Source organism: Scyliorhinus canicula, chromosome 5 (assembly GCF_902713615.1).
Source record: "Scyliorhinus canicula chromosome 5, sScyCan1.1, whole genome shotgun sequence".
Classification (NCBI taxonomy): Eukaryota; Metazoa; Chordata; class Chondrichthyes; order Carcharhiniformes; family Scyliorhinidae; genus Scyliorhinus; species Scyliorhinus canicula.
This window is the reverse complement of record NC_052150.1, coordinates 6,537,116-6,557,696: the sequence shown is the minus strand read 5'-3', so window position 1 is coordinate 6,557,696 and position 20,581 is coordinate 6,537,116. Positions and strand designations below refer to the sequence as shown.

The 20,581-nt window shown below is 44.9% G+C and overlaps 1 long non-coding RNA gene across 1 annotated transcript in view; it reads right to left on the bottom strand.

Moving 5' to 3' along the window:
• Positions 1-5,599: 5,599 nt before the first annotated feature.
• LOC119965591 overlaps positions 5,600-20,581 on the bottom strand; it is a 96,623-nt gene continuing 81,641 nt past the window's right edge. The window contains exons 4-5 of the long non-coding RNA XR_005460556.1: positions 6,352-6,432; positions 5,600-6,253 (exon numbers count right to left, since the gene is read on the bottom strand). This is a non-coding gene — a long non-coding RNA (uncharacterized LOC119965591). The remainder of the gene's footprint in view (positions 6,254-6,351; positions 6,433-20,581) is intronic.

Sequence of the window (20,581 nt, the reverse complement as noted above, 5' to 3'; positions counted from 1 at the left end):
CACAGTTCTGGGTGCCACATTGTAGGAAGGATATAAGTACTTGCAGAGAATGCAGAAGAGGTTTACAAGAATGCCTCCAGCGATGAGAGTGTGTCGGAGGCAGCTCCAATCAAAGCATTCATGAGGACATTAGATGATTCCTTAAATAGTTGAATAGAAACAATGTGCAGGGTTACGGGAAAAAAGCAAGAGAATGGCACTAAGTCAGAATGTTCATTTGGAGAAGCAATGAAGACACGATGGGCCAAATGGCCTCCTTTTGCACCATAATAATTCTGCTGTTCTGTGATTTGGACATGAACTGCTTCAGTATCTGAGGAGTTGCAAATAGTGCTGAACATGGTGCAATCATCTGCAAACATCCCCGTATCAGACCTTATAGGGAAGGAAATCAAAAGCACAAAGGGTCTTGGGAGTCCTTGTTCGAGATTCTCTTACGGTTAACGTGCAGGTTCAGTCGACAGTTAGGAAGGCAAATGCAATGTTCGCATTCATGTCGAAAGAGCTAGAATACAAGAGCAGGGATGTATTTTTGAGGCTGTATAAGGGTCTAGTCAGACCCCATTTGGAGTATTGTGAGCAGTTTTGGGCCCCGTATCTAAGGAAAGAGGTGCTGACCTTGGAAAGTGTCCAGAGGAGGTTCACAAGAATGATCCCTGGAATGAAGAGCCTGTCGTATGAGGAATGGTTGAGGCCCCTGGGTCTGTACTCGGAGTTTAGAAGGATGAGGGGGTATCTTATTGAAACTTACAGGATACTGTGAGGCCTGAATAGAGTGGACGTGGAGAGGATATTTCCACTTGTGGGAGAAACGAGAACGAGAGGACACAATCTCAGACTCAAGGGACGATCCTTTAAAACAGAGATGAGGAGGAATTTCAACAGCCAGAGGGTGGTGAATCTGTGGAACTCTTTGCCGCAGAAGGCTGTGGAGGCCAAATCACTGAGTGCCATTAAGACAGAGACAGATAGGTTCTTGATTAATAAGGGGATCAAGGGTTATGGGAAGATGGCAGGAGAAAGGGGATGAGAAACATATCAGCCTTGATTGAATGGCAGAGCAGACTTGATGGGCTGTGTGGCCTAATTCTGCAACTATGTCTTAAGGTCTTACAGTCTAAGAAAGGTCATTGATGAAGTAGCCAAAGATGGTTGGGTCTCGTGATTAGTGGTGACTAAATTTTCCCTTTAACTCAATAAAGGCTGGTTTTATCGGCTCCTTGCGATTCACTGAATTAATATTTAAGTACTTTTGGATTCAAAAAAGACACATCCTTGTGAGAAAGAAACTTGAACCTTCATTGCGACCAACTGAGGAGGCAGATCGCTCCCCATCTTATCTGTTTTTTTATTGTCAGTGCACATCGAACTCAGAAGGCTGGCCAGAAATCTGAAAGTTAAAGAAAACGAGGGCATAGCAAAACCTCTGCGTGAAAATAGAGGAATTACATTGCTGAACGTAACAAATAAAGCTGAAGGATGAATAACTCTTACCCACAACATAAATGGGAGAACCCATCTCAATCCTTCAAATGCTTCTCAAACAGTTCATCAACAATTTCGCAAAGGCTGAGTGTTGAAAAACGTCAAAATTCAACGGTGCAATGGTCAAATTGCGATGTAAGTGGCTGAAACCAACTATGTGAAACCCGAATGAATGGTGAATGTTCCTTGCAGTGGTCAACAAAGGGTAAGAAAACGTTCAAAATAGCCTCCCAGCGATGAAATACAACACTTAAGAATGTATTTTGAACTTGTAAAAAAAATTGACAAGGCATTACCTTCTACAGTGCAGTTTGTGTTCTGTGAATATCACATTGCACAATGGTGTCTGATACACATCATGCTAACTGACTAATTCCGCTGTGATACACTTGTATCTTGATGTAAAATGATAAAATAATAAAGGCATCTATTACACTGACCACCCTCAGCATCACAAAAGAGTCTTCTGTCTCATCCTCCATCCACAATTGTACAAACTTTCAAAAAGTAAAATAAATATAATTGTGTACTGTAATAAAAACAAACCTTGAAATTCACAGTTTCTTGGTCCAGCTTCACTCTTTAATAAAAGAAACTAAAGCTATGTGATTACAGATAGAAGCAGAAGTAGAATCATGCTTGAGGGAACGACAAGAGGGAGACGATAGATCACTGTTGAAAATTAAATGAAATGAAAATGGCTTATTGTCACGAGTAGGCTTCAATGAAGTTACTGTGAAAAGCCCCTAGTCGCCACATTCCGGCGCCTGTCCGGGGAGGCTGGTACGGGAAATGAACCGTGCTGCTGGCCTGCTTGGTCTGCTTTAAAAGCCAGCGATTTAGCCGAGTGAGCTAAACCAGATGTTATAACTGGAAGATCCCAGAATGGAATAGTGGCTTAAAAGGCGGTAATTTTTACTTCCTTATATGAAGCGTGCAGGAACAGAGTCACAGGATCACTAATTAGTTTTGACACCAGGAAAAAAAAACATTTATTAAACATGAAAGAATTATGAAACAATACTCCTTTATTCCCCCCTAAATTGAACAGATATACATGGGGCGCGATTCTCCCAAACAGGGAGAAATCGTAAGGCTGGCGTCAACAACGGGCGGGTTTGACGCCAGCCTCCCCCTCCCCGACCGGGAACCGATTCTGGTCCCCGGTCGGGGCTAGCATGCCGCGGCCGAGAACTCCGGCATCGCGGGCTTAACGAATTTCGTTAAGCCCGCTTGCCAGAGTTTGCGACGGCTGACGCGTCACATGGCGTCAGCCGTGCATGCGCGGATTGGAAGTCTCCAACCCGCGCATGCGCGGATGGCGTCATCGCGCATTTGCGCGAAACCCGCGCATGCGCGGGCTGGGATGCCCCTCAGCCGCCCCGCGAATTGATACAGCGGGGCGGCGGAAGGACAAAGAGTGCGCGGGAATCGGACCCGCTGTCCGCGATCGGTGCCCACGGATCGCGGGCCCATGGCACCCTTGGCACGGCCGTGGTACTGCCGTGCCAATCGGTGCTATGGTTGCCAAGATCCGAACTTTACGGCCGTTTTTACGAACGGCCAGACCAAGTGTGTTTGCCGTTCGTAAAAACGGCCGTAAAGGGCTTGGACTTCGGCCCATCGGCCAGCTGAGAATCGCTGCTCGCCGTAAAAAAACGGCGGCAGCGATTCGTGTCGGGAGTCGGGCGTGGGGGGGGAAGAATAGCGGGAGGGCATCAGACTAGCGTGGCCGTAAAAATTTATGACCCCCGCTATTCTCCGCACCGTCGTGAGTGCGGAGAATTGCGCCCATGGTTTCAGGATAAACATGGATTAAAAAATGCACCTTAATCTACAATGGACTCATTAAATTAGGGGCTGGTTTAGCACAGTGCGCTAAACAGCTGGGTTGTGATGCAGAACAATGCCAGCAGCGTGGGTTCAATTCCCCTTACCGGCCTCCCCGAACAGCTGCCGGAATGTGGCGACTAGGGGCTTTTCACAGTAACTTCATTGAAGCCTACTCGTGACAATAAGCAATTATTATCATTAACCCACAAAATCCCTTTTAAACAAACAAGGTGACTGTGGTAAGACACACTCCCTCTGAACCCAAGTGAGTGTCTGTGAATTTAGCCTCAAAATCGCCCCAGAGTATTCTTACACCGTGAGCCACCCTGTCTCACTGAACTCCGGCTTCCTCACACGAGTGATTTCAAATTCCGCTTTCAAAAGTCACACTTTCAAATCTTCTTTTAAATTATGCTTTTCCTTCACTGCGTCCACCAAGGCTTCGCTTTTAGGTTCTAAACCTCTCCCTTTGGGTTTCCTTTGTCTTGAAGGCTTTTACACAAACTCCAAGGTCCAGCCATCAATTTGCACCATTATTTCAAAAAATGTCTCCTTCACTGTAGTAATTTCTAACAAACTCTCGCACTACTGCTGATATATTTCTGGTCTCTCGCGATCCAATGTCTTTCAGTGCTCTGTGACGTGACTGAACAGTAATCTGTTCTGGTTCTCAGATTTTTCTGTTCCTTGAGCTCCAGACTTCTTGGAAACTTCTCATCATTTCTTTAATTGCCTTAACTAGCTGGACTTTAGATTCCGCAATCTGTTTTCTTAACCATTACTCCATAATATGGCTTTTCTTCCAGAAAGGCTGAGAGAGATGGTCCCTCTCTCGCCTTCTCAAACCAACTACTCCTGGTAGAGCTGTGAGATCTGCCTTCTCTCTCACTACCTATCTCCCAACTGCAAAAATACTAGCTAAACTAAAAGTTAAAAGGTTCTCGACCTTAGAAGGCCCAAGTTCCTAAGGAACCCCTCCTGGCTCTTATTCTTCTCGTTGTAGCCCTCCTTAAGCACAATAGAGACACCATTGGAATTGAACTCAATACCCACATCTATAAAAACCTTTGTCCAGCATGAATCTAACCGTAGGTTTTACCCTCCAGGCACAGAAACATTAAATTAAGCCCACATAAAACTCTAACTTATTTCTAATGTTTACCAATACAATTGTAAATCCCTTAAAAATACCTTTATTTTCCTAACAACAGTTGCTCCAGCCTTTAGGATGATGGATGAAAAGCAGGTAGAGGTTGTTTAGCTATATAACAAAGCAATATTCATCTATTGGTCAATTCCTGTACCCATGTGGCCACCAGACGAAGCAACTCTTGGTACAAAATAAGTTCAGTGTTGCAGTGAGCTTCTGGATGAAGTGGATTCAGATTTTTCCTTGGTTTGGAATAAAGATGTAGTCAGGGTCAGCTTCAACACAAGTATTGGAATTAACTTCATTGACACAATCTGTGCATGGCACCGTTATATTCCATCTGTACCTTGCAATGTTACATTGTATTTCATCATTAACCTTGGTATTATAGACATTACAACTCATCTCAATGTGTGTTTTAATTTCGCGCTCAACCAAAAGATCAGTCGAAAGGGCCAATACAGGAAAGCCCAACGCATTACTTTTGGAAGGCACGGATAAGGAAACTAGTGGTGCTGGAAGGAAGGGAGTTTTGGTTGGTGTGGGGGGATGGAGAATAACTACAGATAGATTCTGGATGAAATGAGTTGATGAGCTGAATGATCTTAATTTGCTCTGGATTTTCCTACCTTGCCTTTACTTTGTGGACTGTTTATTCCCAGGAACCTCTGTGATAACCTTGGCCCAGGCACCCAATATTCTGCGTTGGCTGTCGGCACAGTTGTCAATATCTTTTACTGTTTGCTTGCCTCTGACCCTAGCCATCTCCCTCAAAAAGTGTTTCTAGCTCTGCTTAAATTCCCCTCCAATTGTTTTCTCTTCTCAGAACAGGAGTGACTGTTCCCCCCTCCCCCTCAAGATGTCACACAAGAAATAGAGATTGGCATTAAAATAGTAAAAAAAAACAATCTCAGATGATCGAAGAAGCATATGTGCTGGCCCTCAGAATGCTGATCATTATTCTCTCACATATAATTAATCCAACCCTTGATCCTGGCTGTCTCCCTTTCCCTCATTTCATTTTTGATTTTCCTTCTGTTTTCTGTCATTTTATTTTGTCTCTTGCCAGAATGGATTATTGCTGTTGATGAAAACGGAGATGGGGCAATAGACACAACACAATCACTTTAACATATCTTGAGTTTTTATTAATATGCCAGCGATAATCTACAATAGTCCTTTGATCCATGGGTAAACAGCAAGACAGCAGAAATCTGCCTGTCACTAAACATTTGACTTCATTTGCATAGAGAGCATGGAAATAAAATTGTATCTTAATGGCTGAAACTTCATTGAGCACTATAATATGGCGCTGTCACCTTTTGTTAATGTGACAACATTCAAGGAACATTCTGCATCCATAGTCCTTCCACCTCATTATTCAAAGTCATTTTCCTCACCATGTTATTAAGCAGCAGAGAAAATAACTGGGGCATTTTTTTGTATTTTACTGCATCTCATTTGAAGTGGATAACACAGTTGAATCTTTTTGTGAGGAGTCATAATTCATATTGTTAAAAAAAAAGCTTGTTAATGGGGTGTTTTATGTGATTTTTTTTGATTCATAAAGAAGCCATAAACTGTAATTGTTATTAAGGGGTGTTTTATGTGGCTTCCATTGACCTTCAGGCAGACTTTCACATGCATTTCCTTTCAATGTTCCTGCCCGTCAATGTAAACTGGTTGGGAATCTTGCTGCAGTAATCCATTCTGCTCCGATTTCTTCCAGCCACTAAGGAGCCTACACAAATAGCCAAGGTCTGTCTGTGTAGGGAACCAGCAACACTGAAAAATAAAACGAGATAGAACAAATGATACATCAACAGATGGCTTGTACCTTGGGTTTTAAAGCCGATCTTTTCTCTTTAGATAAATTGACGGACCTGCTGCGCATTTGTAGAGTTTTCCATTTTGTTCTTGTCTGAGTTTTTTTGAAAGCCTGCCGATTTGATTTAATTTGAAACCTGGAGAAGAGAGAGGAGAAGGGAGATAAGAAGCTCCAAAGTTTTGAGTTCTTGAGAAAGCATTAATGAGCTCACGGCTTGCTCACTGCAATCAGAACTCACGCACAACACATCCTTAAAAAGTCCCCATTTATGATATACATTGATGTGGAGATGCCAGTGTTGGACTGGGGTGAGCACAATAAGAAGTCTTACAGCACCAGTTTAAAGTCCAACAGGCTTGTTTCGGATCACTAGCTTTTGGAATGTAACTCCTTACTCAGGTGAGGAAGGAGCAGTTCCTAAGGAAGGAGCAGTGCTCCGAAAACTAGTGATTCGAAACACACCTGTTGGACTTGAACCTGGTGTTGTAAGACTTCTTACTATGATATACATTGTTAACCCTGCCTTTCTGGAGCACACATACATAGAGAGGATGTCATTAATAAGGTAACATGCACTGTGTCACAAAGGTATCTTTGCAAATGAGCTGTGTCAAAGTGGATTACAAAGAGTCATTAATCAATTAGGAAAATTGTCACAGGCTCTTTGTGCTGATGTGAGAACAGTGTTATGGGTGTTATGGCCATTTTCAGAACCCCAAAATGTACCATGGAGTTCAATCAACCTCTCCCTTTAATGGATTGTTGCTTTTGAAGCACACGGCTTGTTCCCCAGGTGTGGTAGTACAATTATTGACACGTTTTTTTAAAAACACAAAACAATGTTTATTCCATGAATTCAACTTAACCCTTTTAAATAAACATTGGATCCCTTAACACCCCTTATTTAAAACAATACAACACTAAATAATCCCTCAAAATGTTCCTTCAAACCTCCAAAAGACTTAACGCCTTAAACAGAAACACATCAGGTTAAAGACATTATTTTATGAGTTTAAATCACCCAAATGATTCAGAGATAGTCTTTGCTGGCAGAGATCACATCATTCCAGCGTACTGCAAACACAGACACACCCAAGCTCTTTTCCTCAAAACTGGCTTTTCCTTTCAAACAGCTCACAGTAAACCAGCCAGGCACTTTTCAGCTGCTCTCTCAAACTGAACTAAACACTGCAAAATGGCTGAGCTAAAAACCCAGCTCCACCCACACTCTGACATCACTTCAGTAATATGAGTTACTCCGTTTCTTAAAGGTACATTTCTTAAACATCCATTTCTTAAAGGTACTCTCACATGACAACAGCAAAATAAATAAAAAGCAAATTGAACAAATAAAATGTCAAAGGTATTTCACAAGAAGGAATTACAACTTATCTTAGCTTAAGATACTTCCAGTTGAAATATGATGAGTTAAAATCATATGTATGTTAAATGAGTTTTATATTTTGCAATAACCTAAAGCTATGTGTGGTGTATCACATGAAATGGCCTATCAGAGAACAATATTGAAGATGCACGTTTAGATTATAGAATGGAACTTGAGCAGAATGACAGATTTGAATATTCCACCAATTATTGACATAGGTAGACCATCTAAACTAAGTAGATGATTAAATAGAATTAAAAGTTGTGATCACACAGATCTTTGCAATGTTGTTATCTTTGCAATGGCTTTAATGGGGCAGTGGAAAAATGAAAATACGTGGAGTATTATGACCAAGATAGATTGTTTTGCATGGGCAAAGGACCACTTACCCATGCTCAGCATTATTTTCACAAATGGATATAAAGGCAACATCAAAGCGTGTTTGATATATTGGCTGGAGTTCTCTGATTGTCGGGATTCTCTTTTCTCACTGCCAGCACACCTCCTCCTGTGGGGTTCCCGGTCGTGTGGGATGGCTGAAATGGGAAATCCCATCGGCAAGCGGCAAGAAGAGAGAATCCCGCCGCCGGTGAATGGTGCGTCGGCGAGAAACACGTGGCTGAGGCACCGGAGAATCCAACCCAATCGCTTCACTAGTTGGGTTTAGATGGTCTTCAGTGAAAGGACCAGGTTGTGCACAGAGCAACTTTAAGAACAAACACATGTTATGAAAGAACTGTTTTCTTTAATTCAGTGATGCAATGTGTGCATTGCTGGCAAGGCCAGCATTCATTGCACTTCCCTAATTGCTCTTGTGTAGGCAATGGTGAGTCATCTTGAACCCCACCTTGCAGTCCGTGTGATGTAGGCACGCCCACAGCCCTGATAGGGAGGGAGACCCAGGGCTTTCACCGAGTGACAGTGAGGGAACGAAGATATAGCTCCAAATTAGGATGGTGTGTGACTTGGAGGGAAATTAGAGGTTGCGGTGTTCCCACGATTCTGTTGCTTCTTCTAGGCAGTAGTTCCAAACCTTAGTGAATGCATTATTGTACATACTTTCAAACAGTAGCAAAATACACTTTAAATAGTCTGCTGGAGGAATTTATCAGCATTCAGCTACATATTTGAATTTGTGTCGCTTAATGGGTCCTGGGGAGAAAGGAAAAGGTGTGATAGTCATAATAATAGCGCATCCAGCACAGTTTCATTTTGTGAAATAAATTGGGCTAATTGTTATGTCGGAACATCCATGCATTCTTCTGTCCCCATTAACACTTTCTCCAGAATTCTGACTGAATGACATTACTAAACAGCTATTAATAGCTGGTAAAATTACACTGAACACATCATATCTTTTATTTGATATCTAAGATACTGTGAGTATTTGCCCTTGGAGTATTGCAGGCATCGTCATTCCATTTACTGTCTGATCAACCAAGATATGTTGCGTTCTGCATATTTTAAAATGCTAATGGCGTAGTTTACAGTTAAATGTAATGTGTTCTGTTCTGTCTTCGAGATTGTTTGTACCATTTTTCTGGCAGCATAATATAGATTGATTGGAGAAACGCTGCATTATTATTTCCCATTTACATTGATTGTGACCAATTGAAGAACTACGTGCACTCTTCACAGTATTTATTTTCCTGCTATCATTAGCATATTTGCTTGTCAGCAAATTTAAAAATGAATCCGGAATGGAAGACACATTGAGGAATAATATATTGCCAAGTGCTTTCAATGTTTTATTCAGTTGAGGAAAAGGCACAAGTTGTAAGTCTCTTTCTCTCCTTTGAACTGAAGATTTTCTGTACAGGGTATTACATCCGCAGCTGCATTGGAAAAATATCCTTATATATCTTCCACTCATAAACCATATTAATCAGCTCAGCTGGCAAACCCAATGATTTTCCAATCTTCTGTGTGGGCAGTACTTCAGACCTTCATACCTCAGGGCATAGCCTGGATTGAAATTATATTAAATGGAAGTCACCATAGTCCCTGATGACCATAGGCTGCTTTCCCCTTTGCGGGGGAGAGCTGACTGCTGGTGATTTAACCTGAGGGTCATCACACCTCAGGCGAGGGGCGAGGTTGAGAACGTGGGGCCTTCACGGATAACCTCAGCTGGTACGGGAATTGAACGAGTGCTGTTGGCCTTGCTCTGCATCACGAACCAGGGCTGGGATTCTCCCCTACCTGGCGGGGCAGGGGGTCCCGGCGTGTCGGAGTGGCGTGAACCACTCCGGCGTCGGGCCACCCCAAAGGTGCGGAATTCTCCGCGCCTTTAGGGGTCAACCCCTCACATTGAGGGGCTAGGCCCGCGCCGGAGTGGTTCCCACTCCGCCGGTTGGCGTGAACGACCTTTGGCGCCACGCCAGCCAGGGCCGAAAGGACTTCGCCGGCTGGCGTAAGTCCGCGCATGCACTGGAGCTGCTGACGTGATACTGGTGCATGCGCAGGGGACGGGGGTCTCTTCCGCCTCCGCCATGGTGAAGAAAAAGAGTGCCCCCCTGGCACAGGCCCTCCCCGCCCGCCGATCGGTGGGCCCTGATCACAGGATAGGCCACCGTGGGGGCACCCCCCGGGGTCAGCTCTCCCCACGCCCCCCCCCCCAGGACCCCGGAGTCCGCCCGCGCCGCCAATCCCGCCGATCAGGTAGGTGGTTTAATCCACGCCGGCGGGAGAGGTCTGTCAGCGGCGGGACTTCCGCCCATTGTGGGCCGGAGAATCGCCGCGGGGGGCCCGCCGACCACCGCGGGGTCCCGCCGACCACCGCGGGAGGCCCGCCGACCGGCGCGGCGTGATATCCTCCCCGCCGAATCTCGGGGGGCGGAGAATTCGGGACATGGCAGTGGCGGGATTGACGTCGGCCCCGGGCGATTCTCCGATCCCCCGGGGGGTCGGAGAATCCCGCCCTAGCTGTCTAGCCAACTGAGCTAAACAACTCCCCATCCTGGGTTACCCTAGAAGCAGGGAACACAAAGTGGCCATTTAGAACTGAGATGAAGAGGAATTTCTTCACTTAAGAGGGTGCTGAATCTTTGATATTCTCGACCCCAAGGGGCTTTGTAACGTCAGTCATTGAGTGTGCTCTAGACAGTGATCGGTAGATTTCTGGGTACTAAAGATATCGAAGAAAATGATGTTGCGTGGGAAAAGGGCTGTGAGGTGAAAGATCAGCCATGCTCTATTCTAATTGAATGATGGAACAGATTTGAGGGGCCAAATGGCTGACCCCTGCTCCTGTTTATCTCTCTGATCAAAGTGTTTTTCCAAAAGCTCCCAGCCATTTATGTTTGTTCACAATACAGAAACTATAAAACTATGATTGGAGAAACACAGAAGCCAACCAGCGGGATTCTCCGACTCCCCCGCCGGGTCGGAGAATCTCCGGGTGATGGCATGAATCCTGTCCCGCCACTCCGACGCCGACTGCCGTATTCTCCGGCGGCAGTTTTCGGGCGGGGTGGGGTTCACGTCACGCTGGCCGTTGGCAGCGGTCCCCCAAGCAATTCTCCGGACCCTGACGGGCCGAGCGGCTGTTCGTTTATGGCCAGTCCCGCAGGCGTGCATTAGACTTCGGCCCACACGGCGGAACCTGGCAGGTAAGTCAGCTGGTGAGGTCCTCGGCGGGAGGGGGGGGGGATCCGACCCCGGGTGTACCGTGGGGGCACTCCTTCCTTCCGCACCGGCCCCTGTAGGGCTCCACGGCCGGCGTGGAGAAGAGAACCTCCTGCGCATGCGACAGAATACGCCGGCAGTTCCGCGCATGAGCGGGATCACGCCGGCCCTTCGGCGCATGCGCGGACACGTGCAGTCTCTTCGGTGCTGGCTGGTGCAGCGCCTACCCTCCGCCGTCCACCTAGCCCCCGGAAGTGGGTAGATTTCCACACTTTCGGGGGCTGTTGACGCCGGAGTGGCTCTACCCCAGTACAAACATCAGATTTGGAACTGCAACTAAACCTGTACTTTCGCTCAGCAAAAACACAAAGTAACTTTTTCCAGAATGATTATTTTGAATGCAAATGCTGCCTGACCATGACCCTGTCCAAAAAAAGCCATCTGAGTTGCTTCAACCACGGTTACATCGGAGGAATCATAGAACAATGCTGCAGACAAGGAGGCTATTTGGCCCATCACACCTATGCTGGAGATGGAAAGGTCACGTGGTTGTTCAGTGACTCTCATGTCCCAACTGATGCGCAATAGGAGCAACTGAGCTGAACTGGATTTTACGCTGATCATTGCAACCTGTAATTGGAGGGATGTAATAAAAATAACAATTACAACAGCTCACTGTAAGGTTGCACAATTGTCATATATATATGTATATATATCAGTTGTCGCATATTTTGAATACTTTATTTACTCCACAGGTTACAACAGTTTGTTTAAGACTTGCAGTAAGAACAATAACTTACATTTACCCACTGCCTTTGATGTTACAGAAGAAGGTCCCACTGCTGCTCATGGATGGAAATAGATGTGGAAACAAATTCCAAGCCACAGGGGGAAAGGTTAGGACAGGTGACAAAAACCTTGGTCGAAAAGATTCAATCACTGAAAAGTGGTCATAAAATCAATACAGTGCAGTACATGCAGAGATAAGGTGGTTTGCGACTGTGAGGCAATCTATTTTGGAGTCGGTGTTTTAAAAAAAATCTGTTGTGAACTTTATCATTGGATTGATTTCATCAGAAAAAGCGTAAAGATAAAAATCACAGTTCAAGATCTAAAAGTATTCTCTGCTCTCGGGCTAATGTGAAAAGCAAACAGAACTTTCAGCCACTTCAGAAATTTTGCCATATCGATTTGCATTTCATCATTCTGAATAATTCAAACATGGAAATATCACTAATATCCAATTTAAATTGAATCTGTCATTCAGCTTGGGACTTTACATGATTTTTCGTGACATGCAACGTTTTATTTGTCCATTGCACTGCCTTTGAAAATCCAAGAGGACAAATTAAGGAACATTTGACTGTGATACTGTGCTACATCAGTTGTGACTAATACAGTAATAGCAAATTTTTCAATGTGGTTCAACCTGAAACAGAAGACTGAATAGTGGTTAAAGCAAAGGGCAAAGCTGAACACTTTAATGCACTCACGGTTCTTCATTTCAATGTACAACAGCAAAATATTGATTATTGTTCTTAGTGGCTAGCTCAATTGCGATATGTTTTAGAAGGGGGGAAGGATTCTCCGTCACCTGTAGTGGAGATCCCGATGTGGTGGAGAATCTGGGGTCAGGATAAAAACGGGATCAGCGCCCTGCGATGCTTTGGTCCCCCGCTGGCGAAAGCATTAAGGTTCATGTACCACGGCAGCAGGAGAATGCAGGCGCGTCATTTAAACTGCTGCTTTTCCGACGCAGAAATTTCCCTGTTAAATCGCATTGATGTAATTCAATGAGAAGTCAATTTTTGGTCAATATTTACCAAATCAGCTGCGCAATTTTAATAAGTTTGGACAGCAGTCTCACAACCTATGAATGCTAGAAAGCATTCTGAGAGGGTGCTCCGGAACTTTAATATTTTTAGCTTTAAAAAAAAGGAAAAAAAAACCAAAGTAGACGATTTGTTCTGTTTAGTACATGGATAGACCATGCAGAAAAAGGCCATTCGGCCCAGTTGGTTCATGCTGGTGCTTATATGTCACACAAACCTTTAACGGGAAAAATCTCTCAGGGCCACGGGGGGTGGGACTAGCTAAGTTGCTCTTGTAGGGGGCTAGTATTTGGACACAATGGGCAGAATGGATTGGTTGGCTGTGCACATTATATATGATTCTGTTCAATCACTGATTTTGCAACGGGCATGTGACAAAGAAGATCAGGAGAGAAAATTTACAGGTAGATCCATTTCATTTACAGCATTGCTTTCGGCCAAAGTTAACCCAAGTGATTCTTCACAGTGAAGATTGAGCACAAAATTCTTCACAAAAACCTATAGAGCCAGTTCTGGTCCAGCACCTTTCATCACAGCATTCAGACTCCAGAGCGGTCTTATTTAATCCTGTAACACAAAGGTACAAAATAAGTAGCATTCCAGTTACTTTTCAAGCAATGTATGTGCTTTCGTAGATCAAACTTACAGTTGTATATATTTGACAAGAGCTGGAAGAAGGTTTGATCTGAGTTAAGTCAAGTGGAAATGTTTCACTGTGAAATCAGATTGATAGTGTCCTCAAGAATGTGTATAATGAAGAAAGGCTATTGAAGCCAGTTAGATTAATCCCTTCACAAGCCCCATGCAGTTTCTCTTTCATTGAATTAGCCATTGCACATCGGGAGAATGTGCATTGGCTAATGAGAAAAAAAAGCACAATTGCCAAGGTGCAGAAACTCGACAAAATTTTTTCATGACCAGTCAAGCAAAGTTAGCTAAGTGAAGCTCAAAATATTGATGGAAGATGTTGGAAATGCTCAGCAATCCTGGAGTATCTGTGGGCTGAGGAGCGGCACCTCATTTTTCAATTCGGCACTTTACAGCCTTTCAGACTCGACAATCAATTCAATAACTTCCGATCATAACTGCTCGAAGGTTTTTGATAGCAAGCGCTCGTAATAATTCTGCTGTTGACATTTACAGCTCCTCAGACAAAGCTTTTGCTCCTACACATTCCATAACCATCCTCTTTAGTCACTTAATAATTCCTACTTTGCACAGTGCCATTTTGTTCATCCCCCACAACCCACCTTGAAGCGCAGGTGACGTACAGCTATCGAAAAAGGAAGGTCAACAGTTTTCATATGAAATGTCTGCATTCTAAGGATCACATTGCAAAAGAAATCAGAGATGCAACATGTGCCTCTCCCAAGTATGCTGGCGTGCATCAACCTGAGGCGACTTCCCTGACTTGGGCTTATTCAAAGGATGGAAGAATTTCCAAGAATTTGCTGTATGGTTAGGCAGCTGAGCCAGAAGACCTGTCGGTTGTCCAAAGCTTCACCTCCAGGGTGCTGTACAAGGGTAACATAAAGGCCCGAAACATCGATTTTCACACCTGTTTGGCACTAGCCAACAACAAAAGGAATTGATGAGTTGTGGACCAACATGTGACACCGTGACGATTAATGGTTACAGGTGTCATCAGCGAAAAGAGCAACACGCAACGCCACATTATAATGTCCTCATATGAGGCACGTGTGGCAAAACCTGCCTCTCGTGAGTTGGTTCCATCAGCAATCAGCAAAAACGCACCAGGTGTAAGTATTGTCTCTACAACAGACCTTCTTCAGATCCATCATCTCAACTTGGCGGAAGGACGTCGATGACCGCCCACCTTATCCTCCTTCTCGATTTGCTTGAAAAATGTTAAATCTCCAACTTTGATAAAAGGTCATCAGGTTGAACCATTGAGTAGAATTCTCTGTTTGGGAGACCATGTTGAGGTGGCAGACTGACAGGGAGGTCTGGTGGCTTAGCCCCCCTCCTCCCCCACCCCCCCTCTGTAACGCAATTCTGCCCCCCCCCCAGGGATATTTTGGGTCATCGCCCCCTGACAGTATGAGGATGACCCAACCATGATCCTCCCACCAGAGATGCCCCATAAGAGAGACCCCCCCGCCCCGCCCAATTACAGAGACCCCTACCAGAAATCTGGCCCAAGTGGAGTGGGCAGGAAGGCCAAAAGGTCGGACAGCTGATGAGCAGTGGCAGTTGTTTAAGGAGATCCTCAATTCCTCACAACTAAAATATCTCCCAGCAAGGAGGAAGCAAGATGGTAAGAGGGACAAAAAACATCTATGGCGAAACAAAGAGGTCAAGGACAATATAAAGACAAAAACTAAGGTATATCATATTGCAAAGGCCAGTGGCAAGCTGGAAGATTGAGAAACTTTTAAACATTGGCAAAGAGATACTGAAAAAGTATTAAATAGAGCTAAGGTAAAATGCGAAAGAAAAATAGCGCAAAATATCAAAGACGATAGCTAAAGCTTCTATAAGTTCTTAAAAGGGAAGAGAGTCACGAAAGTGAATGCTGATCCCTTGGAAGATGAAACCATTGAGCTGATTGTGCGAAACACAGAAATAGAAAAGATGCTAAATCAATACTTAGCCTCAGTTTCCACGGTGGAGGACACTTGTACCATTTCTGTAAGAACCAGCAATTCAGAGGTAATAGAAAGGAAGGAAGTTTGAAAAATCAACATCAATAAGGAAATGGTACTCAACACACTATTGGGATTGAGGGCAGACAAGTCCCCAGGGTCTGATGGCCGACATCCTAGGGTGTTAACGGAAGTGGCAGCAGAGATAGTGGAAATATTGGTTATGATATTCCAAAATTCCCTGAACACGGGAAAGGTTCCAGTGGATTGGAAAACTGCTAACGTTAACAACCTTATTCAAAAAGTAGGCAGGCAGAATGTGGGAAATTACAGTCCAATTAGTTTAACATCTGTTGTTGGGAAATTGTAAGAATCAATTATCAAGGAAATAATATCAGGACATTTGGAAAGTCAAAAAGCCATCCATCAGAGTCAGCATGGTTTTATGAAGGACAAATCATGTTTGACTAATTTGCTAGAGTTCTTCGAAGGTGTAACAAGCAAAGTGGATAATGGAGATCTGTAGATGTAGTATATCTGAACTTCCAGAAGGCGTTTGATAAGGTGCAGCACAGAAGGTTAATTCACAAGGTTCGATCACATGGGATTCGGGGTAATTTATTAGTTTTGATAGAAGACTGGCAAACGGACAGAAGACAGAGAGTTGGGATAAATGGGTCTTTTTCTGGGTGGCAAGATGTAACTGGTGGGGTGCCACAGAGTTCATTCCTGGGGCCCCAGCTATTTACAATGTACATAAATGACTTGGATCCATGGATAGAATGTTTTATAGCCAAATTTGGAGACAACACAAAAATAGGTGGGACAGTAAGTTGCAATGAAGAAATAAGCACGTTCCAAATGGATATAGAGAGCTTAGGAAAATGGGTCAAAATGTGGCAGATGGAGTTTTTACGTGGATACGTGTAAGATCATGCATTTTAGTCAGAAAAATGGGAAGGCAACTTATTGTCTAAATGGGGAGAGACTTTGGGGTACTCCGTTGCAGAGGGATATGAGGGTCCTCATTTTATCCTCAATCCTCAGGAAGATTCCAGCAGGTGCGAGAAAATACAGAGCTCAGTCCTCACAGTTGCTTCGTTACAACAGAAATTACTACTTTCCAACAGTTCCAGGTTGTTCAGAAAGATATTTAATCACAAGTCTTTAGCTGAAAGAGATTTGCTCCCTCCCAGTGGAACGTTCACAGGCTGGCTCGATGCATTGTAAATCGCTGGACAGAGAGATAATAGCGAGAGTCCATACTTGCTGTGTGCTGCCTCCCAGGTCTAAGCAGAGGCCGAAAACCAAAGTGGAACCTGCCTTCTTATCCAGAAACCTTACAGTAACCTCTGAAGGGTACCACCAATCACAATCAAGAATCAAACTTGACCCGGAATTCCAGAAGAGCCGATTGACTGCCGGTCAAGTCCATCAAAGTGGCATCACGGGTCTCTGCCACACAGCACACTGCATGGAGGGGAATCCCCTTGGGCTACTTCAAATAATAGCTTGCAGTAGGGGCTGTGGGGATGGGGGGGGGGGGAGTTCAAAAGTGTTTTGTTCAAAAGCAGCTAGCAAAACATGAATTATAAAGGGAAGCCAGGATCAGATATGGATTTAAAAGGGGATGCTTACAACACGTCAATGGCAGTGGGGGAGATTTCTGGCCTGGTCAGCCATGTGATGACGAGAAATTGGAGCCTCTGCCATCACTCTTCATAGCTCCAGGCCACAACACACATTTAGAAGTGTGTGTTGCCATAGCAACTAGGACTTCTTGAGTGATCTATTGCACTCCACCACCGACCTATCCATTCAATTTGTCCAGATTCCACACATTTGTTTCTGTTTTGCCCTGGCATGATGCCATCTAAAATCTCACTGATATTATTCATGCTAATATCCTTGCCCCATTCACATTTTTATCCAATTTTCGCTTCTAAATACTGTCAGCGGTTGTTTAGCACATACCTTTCGAATTCCCTTTTAAACTCCTCGAGCTGGTTTTCCTGTCGGGACACTCCCACGACAGAATTTTAAATTTGAAGTTGAAACATTTTCCACGAATCCACTGGATTGTGGATTCATACAATATGGCAGAGAAAGAGGCCATTCAGCCCATCGTGGCCAGCTCTTTAGTGCAGCGATTGAATAAGCTTCGGTCCCTCGTTCTGTCCCTCTGAAAAGGTTCCGTTCGAGTCTTTATCCAATTCCCTTCTGGAAGTTGGAACTGAATCCAGATTGCAGCAACTCGATCCCTTTTTGTGCCAATCACCACAAGTCTGGTCACTAACTTACAGCAACAGGAAACAGCACTTTAGGCAACAACATTTTAATTAAATATGTTGATATATAAACTTGCTCTACCTTCCTTGAACAAGTCAATTAACCGGAGCACAGTCAATAGAACTAGACATCAGTCAAAGGAACACAACACTCAGGGTAAACTGATATGAAGCAGCACTCACAGTTGGAATAAATTTCTATCCGGTTTTATTTGTACAGACCACGAATGCTTGCTTCACAGCCACATCGGCTCGACTTGACCTTGAAGCCTGTCCAATTAATTCAAAGACTGGATGATTCAACTGGACACAGCAATGCTGATGGCAGCCCCCTCCACTTTCCCCCGCTTCCACCCCCATCCTCGCCCACCACCTGCCGAGAGAACCAGGACCACTGCCAGGTGGAATTACAAAGCGAGGGCCGGCTTTTGGGTTTCTCGGTTTAAATCAGGGAAACAAGGAAACAATTCACATCAGGAATGCGTCCCAGTCTCAACAAAAATATACTTCACGGAACCAGACGCTTCTGAAGCCAAACAGTACTTTGAAATTTGATTTGCGTTTCTGAGTAATTTAAATCAGTGATCTTGGGCGCAAACAGCCCGCTCCCGATGGCAAGTGGCGATCACGCCCAAGCATGGCGTGCATATCATTGACCCCATTTAGCGTCAATTTCCATCTCATTGGCGAGATTGAAGTCGAATGTAATGGCCTCCCGGGAATTAACCAGCTCCCCAGTGAGACATCTCAGGGGAATCGTTTAGCATTCCTTTTTAATAACATGAAGCTGGCACAATGGCTGCTGAGGGGCACTGAGGAGGTGAGAAGCCATTTACAATTTCCCACATGCAGCTCAGGGGCACTGAAGCTTCTGCCCCAGTGCTGGAGTGGGGTGGGGGGTGGGTGGGGGTGGGGGGGGGGGGGGGGTTGACTGGTAGGCGGTCGCCCCTGGGGCGGGGGTGAGGGGAGTTGAGTGGCTTTTTGTCTAAGAGGCCTTCAAGCCATCTTTAAATGACCCATAACAAGGGCAACTACAGCTGCTGATTGTCTGTCCCACCGAGAACTTCCAGGATAGATCCCTGTTCTTGGTTCTGTGCTGAAGGTCACTTTCACTCCCTTTGACTGTGAGCAGCCCCCAGCTACACAGCTGTAAGCTGTGGCTAATAAGGAACTGGCCTTATTAGCTGTCAGAGGACTTCACAGATACAGGTTGTGTTTGCTGCTTGCTCCTGCTGGTGGCTGCAGATGCCTGGAGGCTGCTGTTACTGTTTCCTTCCTTTTCTGTAGTTGGGAAGACGGGCAATTTTTTTCTACGAAACCTGAAACCTGGAATACAGGGCTCGGGGGGATGGGTGGGTGAATTTGCGGACGACACTGGGGTCGGTGGAGTTGTAGACGGTGCGGAAGGATGTTGCAGGTTACAGAGGGACATAGATAAGCTGCAGAGCTGGGCTGACAGGTGGCAAATGGAGTTTAATGTGGAGAAGTGTGAGGTGATTCACTTTGGAAAGAATAACAGAAATGCGGAATATTTGGCTAATGGTAAAATTCTTGGTAGTGTGGATGAGCAGAGGGATCTCGGTGTCCATGTACATAGATCCCTGAAAGTTGCCACCCAGGTTGATAGGGTTGTGAAGAAGGCCTATGGTGTGTTGGCCTTTATTGGTAGAGGGATTGAGTTCCGGAGCCATGAGGTCATGTTGCAGTTGTACAAAACTCTAGTACGGCCGTATTTGGAGTATTGCGTACAGTTCTGGTCGCCTCATTATAGGAAGGACGTGGAAGCTTTGGAACGGGTGCAGAGGAGATTTACCAGGATGTTGCCTGGTATGGAGGGAAAATCTTATGAGGAAAGGCTGATGGACTTGAGGTTGTTTTCGTTAGAGAGAAGAAGGTTAAGAGGTGACTTAATAGAGGCATACAAAATGATCAGAGGGTTAGATAGGGTGGACAGCGAGAGCCTTCTCCCGCGGATGGAGGTGGCTAGCACGAGGGGACATAGCCTTAAATTGAGGGGTAATAGATATAGGACAGAGGTCAGAGGTGGGTTTTTTACGCAAAGAGTGTTGAGGCCGTGGAATGCCCTACCTGCAACAGTAGTGAACACGCCAACATTGAGGGCATTAAAAAATTTATTGGATAAGCATATGGATGATAAGGGCATAGTGTAGGTTAGATGGCCTTTAGATTTTTTCCATGTCGGTGCAACATCGAGGGCCGAAGGGCCTGTACTGCGCTGTATCGTTCTATGTTCTATGTTCTATGAGTCCATAAGGCAATCTGGTTTGAAGCAAGCAGACGCTGCGGGGCCAGGTGTGCGACATTGATCCAAATGAGCCACCTGGTGCAGATGTTGAAGAAATGTTTTCGCATATTGCTGATACTTTTGTTGCTGATGTGCTGAGTGCTACGTGTAACTGGCACGTCACCATGGGTTAAACACGCTGGGAATCAAGGAAGTTCAGCTGCAGCTTGAGCGCCGGTGGAGAACGTGGATACCAGGATTTGGTTGCGGTGAGATTGGGCCGTGTGGGTGGGGCCTACACAG